At 40.6% G+C, this 10,681-nt stretch overlaps 1 pseudogene; it reads right to left on the reverse strand.

The window, feature by feature from the left end:
- Positions 1 to 752: 752 nt before the first annotated feature.
- On the reverse strand, positions 753 to 10,333 carry LOC116862842 (annotated as a pseudogene).
- Positions 10,334 to 10,681: the final 348 nt, after the last annotated feature.

Genomic DNA, 10,681 nt, shown 5'->3' on the forward strand with positions numbered 1-10,681 from the left:
CAAAAATAGCTGGGCAGCCAATCCAGAGACTGCTAGATTTACACAATAAAAACCAAGACAAGACCCCAGGATAGATGAGGAGGCAGATGAAAGCAGCTACTCAACAGAAAGTCTGAATCCTTTGCCTGGGTTCCAGACCTGAGACAATTCTCTGATCTGGGACCCGGATCTAGAAAGAGAGGCCAGGTTCCAGTGAGGAGGAAGCCTTCAAGTGGACAACAAATGCAATGATTCCTGCTGGCCTTTTCCAAGAGCTACATGGCCGTTTACTAGGGTAAGTATTTGCAGAAAGCCAGAATCCACCCAGACATTCATGTGGTACAAGTAAGCGAGTGACATCATCCCTGGAGAACTGAAGGATCATCATGGCCCTTTTGTTGAAGGAGTGAATGGCGGGGAGGTGAGAGCAGGGATCAGGTAACAATGTCCAGGTCCCATTCATAGCAGTGTTGTGTGGCTCAGGAAACCTTCACAGTGGCCACTTCACATTCCTGGGATTTGTAACAGGAATGACCAATCTTGGCAGTAGTGAACTTCTTGTGGGTTGGGGGCTGTATAATAGGGAAATTCGAGATAATCTTACACTGCCTTCCTGACTTTACCGGGAGAGAGAGAGAGTTATAGCTGAAGGCACTTTAATCAAGGTGCATGGCCAGTGCCAGAGTTTGTTTTCCCGCTGGTTACTCTGATAAATGCAGATGACATCCTGTCGGAGTTAGTAAGCCAGGGAGCAGGGTGTGAGTGCCTGTTCACTAATAAAACTTTTTATTAGGGCTGGTAGCATTTATTAGACCACTTAGCAGCTGGTTTGGGGTAACTGTTTTCTGTAGGCAGTCTTGTACTTCCTGAGCTGGTCCACGTTCTGAGCTCCCCACAGATGCACAGAGTGGAAGCAGGACCCTCCAAGGAGGGGCCTGGTGAGGGTATCTCCAGGACAAATGACTCTTCTCACATATCCCTCTGCTGGTGGCCAACATCTCTTCTGGCAGGCTTGATGGCCTCATTCGTGAGTCTGGTTACCAAGGAGTACCAGATGTCATCGTCAGAGGAACTGTCAGAGATAGGAGACAGATTCAGGCTTACCAAAATACTATCCGTCTCAGAATTCAAACTGATTTTTCACACTTTCCTGGTAGATGTGAAAGGCCTTCCAGATGTATGACCTCGGAAGCCCTGGGATGCCATCTGCTTCAGAAGCTCTGGGCTTCTGCCTTCAACCCTCTCCTTAAAAGCTCTTCTATGAAGTTGGCTACATCCATGTCAACTTCATCCCACCACTGTGGCAGCTTCCACGGGAAAGCCAAAGCTCCTGGGAAGGGAATCCAACTTCTTAGGGTCATCTCCTTCATGGAGAATACTGATACTTCAGACATCATGGGTATGAGACACTTGTTGGTCCAGAAGCCAGGTCCATCCTTAATCACAATGGTGACCTTGCCCTGCTTGGAAGGAGTGCTACAGTAGAAGCGTTGTGTCCTTAGATGTTTGGGGGGGCTGTGATCATCTCCAGCAGCTGCATCTTGTCCACAGGAGAGAAGTCATGTCTGCCAATCACCTGCTCAGGTCTTTGACAGTGGCAACTTCACTGATTGGGAGAGATGATGTGTTACTGGCAAAAACACAGTGATCTGGAATCATCCCTTCTACTTTCTTTAGCATCTGTGCTTCAGACTAAGGTCCTCAAAACCGGCTTTGATCACCTTTGGCCTTCAACTGGCCTTTTCAAAGGTCTAGGAATTGAGCTGCCTGATCAGTTGCTGAATGGAGTCTCCTTGAGATGATGTTAGGATTTTCTTCTTCACTTTATCCTTCAGTCCTTTGAACACTTGTTGCTGTCCTTAGCCCAGCCCACCTAGTGAAGCATCATTATATACAGTCTTTAGGCCCCAATCCTTGGGGATTTGGGCCATGCAGTCTCCCATCAGCCCTGCACCAAGAATGGCTTGATGCTTAACCTCCTTCTGTGGTGCTCCATGTTGATTCTTCTTGCACAGGACCTGACCGTGGTAAAGTCCCATCAAGGCCTTTGATTCTTTGGTCTTTGCAAGCTCTTCAAATTTCTGAGATTCAGAGATAGTCAGTGTCCTTCCCTTGCTCGGTTCTAGTCTTTACCACACTGGTTATCTTTAGACATGCAGGATAAAGAACTTTGGTTTGCTTTCCTACCCTTTCATCCTTCTTTTGTAAATCTGTTGCCTGACAAATGGAATGCTCATGGCTTGTGATGGTACTTTTCGTACCAACCTCTTGCGTGTTTTTGGAGAGATTTTCTTATCAGCTAGTCGTTTGGCAAAAGTAGTTGCAACTTCTTCTAGATATTCAACTGTCTGTTTATATTTATTTTAGAGAGATAGGCTTAAAAATATTTGCCACTGGGTGGGTGAAAGTATCTCATTGTCTTTTTCTTTCTCTCTCCTTCAGTTTTTTTTTATTTTATTTATTTTTAAGGATTTTATTTATTTATTTGAGATAGTGAAAGAGTGAGAGTGAGAGCACGAGCCAGGAGACTGAGGGAGAGAGAGAAGCAGACTCTCCACTGAATAAGGAGCCCGACGTGGAGCTCCATCCCAGGACTCTGGGGTCATGACCTGAGCCGAGGGCAGATGCTTAACTGACTGAACCACTCAGGCGCCCCTCTCCTTCAGTTTTTAAATGCACACTCACATACACAAACACACACACAGAATTGGCATGTAATATTGTATTCATTTTAGGTGCACAACACAATCATTATAAATACCTTGAAATGATCACCACAATACGTTTAGTAAACATCCATCACCTTAATAGTTACAATTTTTTTCTTGAAATAAGAAATTTTAAGATCTAGTGTCTTAGCAACTTTCAAATATACAATTCAGTAGTATTAACTATTGTCACCATGCTGTAACGTTAATCCCCAGAATTTATTAATCTCATAGCTGAAAGTTTGTACCTTGTGACCACCTTCACCCATTCTCAGTGTCCTTCCAATTAGAGTTTTCTTGATTATTGTGAGATTTTCAGTCTTTTCCTAGGGTTATTTGCCATGTATTAACTCCTCATATCATTTTCCCTGCTTCTTTGGAGAACCAGACCTGTCCCAATCTATTTGCAGGAGGTGATTCTATTGTCTGAATACGATCCCTTGTACATGGGGAAATAAGGCACCTTTTAGAAGGAGATATTTCTTCTGCAAAGATTCACTGTGCCCTGAAGGAGGTGAGTCAGTGGGTAGGGATGACAGGAGAGTGAGGGCTGGAGGTGGAGGTTCAGGGGAAATGAGAAAGATTCTCCTTCTTGGAATAGTTGTTTGTGTGCTGGCTCTCAGGATCATGTCTGACAGCTGATGATCATCACAGTACATGCCCTCTTGAATCCCCATCACCCTTTTTGCCCATCCCCCAACCACCTGCCCTTCAGCAACCCTCATTTTGTTTGTTCTGTATAGTTAAAAGGCTATTTAATGGTTTGCCTCTTTCCCCCACTATGTTCATCTGTTTCATTTCTTAAATTCCATACAGTAGTGAAATCATATAATATTTGTCATTCTCTGACTTATTTCTTGCTAAGCAACATGCACTGGCTCTATCCATGTCCTTGTAAATGGCAAGATTTCATTCTTTTTTTTTTTTAAGATTTATTTATTTATTTTAGAGAGAGAAACAGTGAGAGCAGGAGGGAGAGAAGAGAAAGTCTCAAGCAAATTCTGTGCCAGGCACGGAGCCCAGTGCAGGGCTCGATCTCACAATCCTGAGGTCAGGGCATTAAGATCACCACCTGAGCTGAAACCAAGAGTCGGATGCTTAACTGACTGTGTCCTCCAGGTGTCCCAAGATTTCATTTTTTTAATGGTTGAATAATAGTCCATTGTGTATATACACCACAACTTTTTTATCCATTCATCTGTTGTTGGACATTTGAGTTCTTTCCATAATTTGGCTATTGTCGATAGTCGTGCTGCAAACATTGGGGTGCATGTGTCCCTTCAAATCAGTATTTTTGTATCCTTTGGGTAAATACCTAGTAGTGCAATTGCTGGATTGTAGGATAGCTCTATTTTTAACTTTTTGAGGAACCTGCATACTTTCTTCTATGGAGGCTGCACTGGCTTACGTTCCCACCGACAGTGCATGAGGGTTCCTCTTTCTCAAATCCTCACCAACACCTGTCATTTCCCGTGTTGTTAATTTTAGCCATTCTGAAAGGTGGAGGTGATATCTCATTTTAGTTTTGATTTGTATTTCCCTGCGGTGAGTGATGTCAAGCATCTTTTCATGTGTCTGTTAGCCATCTGAATGCTTTCCTTGGAAAAATGTCTATTCATGTCTTCTGTCCATTTCTTTCCTGGGTTATTTGGTTTTTGGCCATTGAATTTTATAAGTTCCTTATGGATTTTGGATACTAACCACTTATCACATGTCATTTGCAAATATCTTCTCCCATTCTGTGGGTTGACTTTTAGTTTTATTGATTATTTCCTTCACTGACAGATGCTTTTTATCTTGAGGTAGTCCCAATTGTTCATTTTTGCTTTTGTTTCCCTTGTCTCCAGAGATATGTATAGTAAGAAGTTGCTATGGCGATGTCAGAGGTTGCTGCTTCTATTCTCCTCTAGGACTGAAATTGATTCCTGTCTCACATTTAGTCTTTCACCCATTTTGAATTTACTTTTGTGTATGGTATAAGGAAGTGTCCAGTTTCATTCCTTTGCATGTTGCTGTCCTGTTTTCCCAACACCATTAGTTGAAGAGACTCTCTTTTTTCCATTGGATATTCCTTCCTGCTTTGTTGAAGATTTATTGATCATGTAGTTTGGGGGTTTACTTCTGGGTTTTCTATTCTGTTGCATCAATTTGTGTATCTGCTTTTGTGCTAGTAATGATCACTTTTGTGCTGATATGATCACTACAGCTTTGTAATATAACTCAAAGTCCAAAATTGTCATGCCTCCAGCTTTGCTTTTCTTTCTCAAGATTCCTCTGGCTATTCAGGGTCATTTCTGGTTCCATACAAATTTTAGGATTGTTTTAGCTCTAGGAAAAATGCTGGTGGTATTTTGATAAGGATTGCATTAAATGTGTAGATTGCTTTGGTAGTATAGACATTCTAACAATATTTATTCTTCCAAACCATGAGCATGGAATGTCTTTCCATTTCTTTGCATCATCTTCAATTTCTTTCTTAAGTGTTCAATAGTTTTTAGGGTGCAAATCTTTTCCCTCTCTGGTTAGGATTATTATGTGCCACAAATTCCTAGGTCTCTCCTTATTTTGGGTGCAATTGTAAATGGGATTGTTTTCTTAATTTCTATTTCTGCCGCTTCATTATTAGTGTAAAGAAATGCAACAGATTCCTGTATGTTGATTTTTGTATCCTGTGACTTTACTGAATTTGTGTATCAGTTCTCGCAATTTTTTTGTGGAGTCTTTTGGGTTTTCTACATAGAATATCATGCTGTCTGTGAAGAGTGAAAGTTTGAATTCTTCCTTGCCAATTTGGATGCCTTTTATTTCTTTTTGTTGTCTGATTACTGTGGCTAGGACTTCCAGTCCTATGTTGAATAATAATGATGAGAGTAGACATCCCTGCCTTGTTCCTGACCATAGAGGAAAACCTGTCAGGTTTTTTTTCCCACTGAGGATGATATTAACTGTAGGTCTTTTGTATGTAGCCTCTATGACGTTGCAGTATGTGCTGCCTTCGATTTCTACTTTGTTGAGGGTTTCTATCAAGACAGATGTTGCACTTTGTCAAATGCTTGTTCTGTGTCTACTGAGAGAATGATATGGTTTTTACCTTTCTTTTATTAATATGGTATATCACATTGATTGATTTGTGAGTATTGAACCACCCTTGCAGCCCAGGAATAAATCCCCCTTGATCATGGTGAATGATTCATTCAATGGATTTGATTTGCTAGGATTTCGTTGAGAATCCATGCATCCATGTTCATCAGGGATATTGGCCTGTAATTCTCTTTTGTAGTAGGGTCTTTGTCAGGTTTGGAATTGAGGTAGTGCTGGCTTCATAGAATGAGTTTGGAAGTATTCCTTCCATTTCCAGTTGTTGAAACAGTTTGAGAAAATAAGTATTAACTCATCTTGAAATATTTGGTAGAAATTTACCTGGGAAGTCTTAGGCCCTGGACTCTTTTGGGAGATTTTTGATTCCTTCTTCAATTTCCTTGCTGGTTATTGGTCTGTTCAGGTTTTCTATTTCTTCCTGTTTCAGTTTTGGTAGTTTATACATCTCTAAGAATGCACCCATTTCTTCCAGATTGCCTTATTTATATAGCTGCTCCTAATATGCTCTTACCATTGTATTTCTGTCCATTGCTGTGAGTGGGGTGTTGAAGTCCCCTACTATTATTGTATTATTGTCAATGCATTTCTTTAATTTTGTTATTAATTGGTTTATATAATTGGCTGCTGTCATGTTAGGGCATATATATTTACAATTGATAGATCATCTTCTTGGACAGACCATTTAAGTATGATACAGTGTTCTTCCTCATCTCTCTTTTTTTAAAGATTTTGTTTTTAATGTCTATACTGCCTAGAGCAATCTATGCTTTTAATGCTATTCCGATCAAAATTCCACTGATATTTTTCGAAGAGCTGGAGCAAATAATCCTAAAATTTGTATGGAATGAGAAGAGGCCCTGAATCACTAAGGAAATGTTGAAAAACAAAAATAAAACTGGCGGCATCACATTACCTGATTTCAAGCTTTACTATAAAGCTGTGATAACCAAGACAGCGTGTTACTGGCATAAAAACAGACACATAGACAGTGGAACAAAGTAAAGAGCCCAGATATGGGCCCTCAACTCTATGGTCAATAATCTTTGACAAAACAGGAAAAAATATACAGTGGAAAAAAGACAGTCTCTTCAATAAATAGCGCTGGGAAAACTGGACAGTATATGTAGAAGAATGAAACTTGACCATTCTCTTACACTGTACACAAAGATAAACTCGAAAAAGAAACGAACCCTGCTGACACTTGGATCTTGAACTTCCAGCCTCCAGAACAGTGAGAACGTTCTGTTGGTGAAGCCGTCCAGCCCGGGCTAGTTTGTTATGGCAGCCCCAGCTGACCCATGCAGACTTTTTCCACCTCCTCCAACTAAAGTGGTTAAGCCAGGAAATCCTCCTATCTAGGAAGGATCCTGACAGAGTTAATAAGAAGCCACTTGCCTCACAACTCAAGGTAACCTGTGTTGCTCCCTCAATTCCATTTCTGGGTATTTCTTTAAAGGAAACAAAACTCTAACTTGAAAAGATACATGCACTCCCCCACGTTCACTGAAGCATTGTTCACAACAGCCAGGATAAAGAAACAAACTGAATGTCCACTAAGGGGTGACTGGATAAAGAAAAATGGGGTGTATATAGACATACTCAGCCATCAGAGGGAATTTTGCCATTTGTGACAACATGGATGGATCCTGAGGGCATCACGCTGAGTGAAATAGCTCAGAGAGAGAAAAACAAACCATACGATCTCACTTAGACATGGGATCTAAGCAAAGACCTTGAGCTCATACATACAGAGAATAGATGGGCAGTTGGAGGAGGCAGGGTGGGAGGTGTGGGTGAAATTGGTGAAGTGGGTCAAAAGGTACAAAGTTCCAGTCATAAAATAAATAAGTCATGGGATGTACTGTACAGCACGGTGACTATCGTTAATAACACTGTACTGTGTATTTGAACGTCACTGAGAGTAAATCTTTACAAAAAAGTTTTCAAAGCCTTCCTCAAACAAAAAAGAAAAAAAAGTTCTGATCCCAAGAAACGTGTTACTCTGTGAGGTAACAGATGTTAACGAGGCTTATTGTGGTGATCATCCCACAATATGTATAGATGTGCAGTCATTATGTTGTTCTTCTGGAACTAATATAATGCTTTTTATAGCTCAATTAAAAACAAACAAACAAACAAACAAAAAACAACCCAGAAAGACTCCTGGACATAGGCCACCAAGGGGAGAGTGAATCATTCCCATCTGAAGCAACTCCAGATCATCCCACATAAGCCTGAGGAAAACCAGTGGGGAGCCCCTAAACAGGCACACTTCCCCTCACTTGCTAATGCAGTTACCTCAATGCAGGCCTCATTGCTGGGTGAGGTGGTTGCTTTCTGGAGCAAGTGAAGAATTCGTATATTCTATTGTTATTTTCCTCTTTATATTCCTTCGTATTTTTAAAATTTTCTACCTGCGCCTTGAGCTAAGAAAAGAAATAAAAAATTTAAAAAATAATCTGAGTCATTAAAAGAAAGTCCGACTCATTTCCCCTGAGCTGTTTTGCCAAAAAAAGCAGCAAGAACAAGACTAAGCTTCAAAACAAAGGATCAGAATCACTGTTTGCTCAGTCAGAAAGTAAATTCATATAATAATCCACTTTTTCAACCATCACTCTTGCACGTTCTTCTTACACCTCTTCCGCCAGCTTACAGATATTTTGGGAACAGGAGTAGAAAAACATTATGAGAGATTTCCTCATTGAAATATTTGTGGTCGTTCAAGTGACATCACGAAGTACCTTCATGTCCACTGACGGGTCACCCTGCAACAGTGTCCACTCATACTGGACAATGGCGTGGTCATCCGTGCTCTCAAGGCCGTCCAAAACCGCTCCATCTGCAGGTAGTGGCAAGATCACATCCTGCCCGGCCTTGCTAAGTGGGGGGTTATCCTTTTCTGTGAAAGAAAATCAATAGTTCACAAGAGAGACGATCCCCTATTTTTTAAATAGTTTATTTAAAGAAGTATCATGTTGGCTAGTATAGATGCAGTCCAGTGAACAACTACTAAGAGAATGCATAGAAACTAAAAGTCATTTTCTTGCTGGCTTTCATCAGATTCTCTTTTCATAATGAACAATCAAATAGTGACATAGTAGGAATATGGACTTTAACTATAACAGGTGGAGAAGACACGGTATGGAGTATCAGCTGGTGGCAGTAGCTAGAACAAGGTGGTGGATACAAGACCAGTACTAGGCTCTCCAATCTGGAGTACTTTTATTCTCTAGAGTCAGATTTTCATTTAATTCATAAATAATTTAAGTTCAAAGTTCTATTAAATGAATTTATCAAGAAAAGACTTCTGAAACACATCTTTTTTTTTAAATCCTCCTCTGATACAGATTTTATTTTTTTCTTATCCTCAAGTTTTTAAAATAGAAGTGATATAAAGTGTTCAATGCATAGAAAATGAAGTTTGGAAAGTTAAGGCAAATTCTTGGATTCACACAACATAAAATTCACTTAGAAAGTTTCTAGAATATAATTTTTCATTTTGGAACATAGAAAACATTCACAGGTTCTAACAACTAACTGTTATTTGTTTATTTTTTAGTTCCTTTTTTAAAAGATCTTATATATTTATTTACTTGACAGAGAGAGAGAGAGAGAGAGAGAGAGAGAACACAAGCAGGGGAAGTGGCAGGCAGAGGGAGAAGCAGGCTCCCCGGGAGCAGGCTCCCTGGACAACTAATTTTTATAACAGAAGCTGGACAGAGTTTCTGTATGGCAGCAAAAGAAGTATGTATTTACCTTCGATCTGGAATGGTACTAAATAATTCAAGGCTAACTTGAAGTAGTGTCTGCTAACCACTAATCTTTAACCAATCGCTGCTTTAGTGCTGATGGATAGGAGAAGCTGCATACAGAAAACATATCTAAGAGCAGAGTTGTGAATATTTTATTGATTTAGGCTTATTAGTAGTAAACTTTCCCAAATGCGCTTATAGCTTAAAGAAATTTAGTAATTTAGTAACTGGGAGGGAAATCTATAGGTTCTTGTAATATATCCTATTTGGCATCCACTATTTCCTCTCTCCTCCAGTGCTGAACCTCTGCCCAGATTCTGGCCGGGATTTGTTCTTCCGAAATTTCTCTGAATGACATTGCTGAGACACTGCTCTCTTCCTCCAGAGCCCCAGCTGCTTCCCAAACAATCACCTAAGGGCCAACCCAGAAATCCCAGCACCTGAGGCCAGCAGCAATCCTATTTGCTTCTCACTAGGCCACAAATACATCACTGTGGACTCACTACAGCTAAAATGACTTCTCTGAGATTCTAATCTGATTGGGTCATTTCCCTGCTAAAGAAAAACCCTTCAACAAATTACCATGACCTTTCAGATGTTTAGAGACCTGATGGTCCAGCCCGATCTTCTCATCCACTGATCCTCCCAATACCCAGACACAGAGATTTTCTCTAAGGGGCCAGCAGCTCTTAGAGCTGTGGCTTTTCTGAGTCAGAATGCTGCTGGTAGCCTCAAAAAGAGATGGCTTTTTTATGAGCCCATTTACAGGGAATAAGCACAATTGCTACTGCCCATGGTGACATTTGTCTACTGAGAAGATGAGTCCCATTCTTTGTTGGTATTGTTTTTGTTTGTTTTTTGTTTTTTAATATTTTATTTATTTATTTGAGATAGACAGACACAGTGAGAGAGGGAACACAAGCAGGGCGAGTAAGAGAGGAAGAAGCAGGCTTCCCACTGAGCAGGGTGCCTGAGCAGGGATCATGACCTGAGCTGAAGGCAGACACTTAATGACCAAGCCACCCAGACTCCCTGGTGTTTTTTTTTTTTTTAAAGATTTATTTATTTATTTGAGAAAGGGAGTGGGGGAGGTTGGTTGGGGGAAGGACAGAGGGAGAGGAAGAGAATTTTTAAGCAGACAGG

This window comes from Lontra canadensis, unplaced genomic scaffold, assembly GCF_010015895.1.
Source record: "Lontra canadensis isolate GAN:19392208 unplaced genomic scaffold, GSC_riverotter_1.0 scaffold354, whole genome shotgun sequence".
NCBI classification, from domain to species: Eukaryota; Metazoa; Chordata; class Mammalia; order Carnivora; family Mustelidae; genus Lontra; species Lontra canadensis.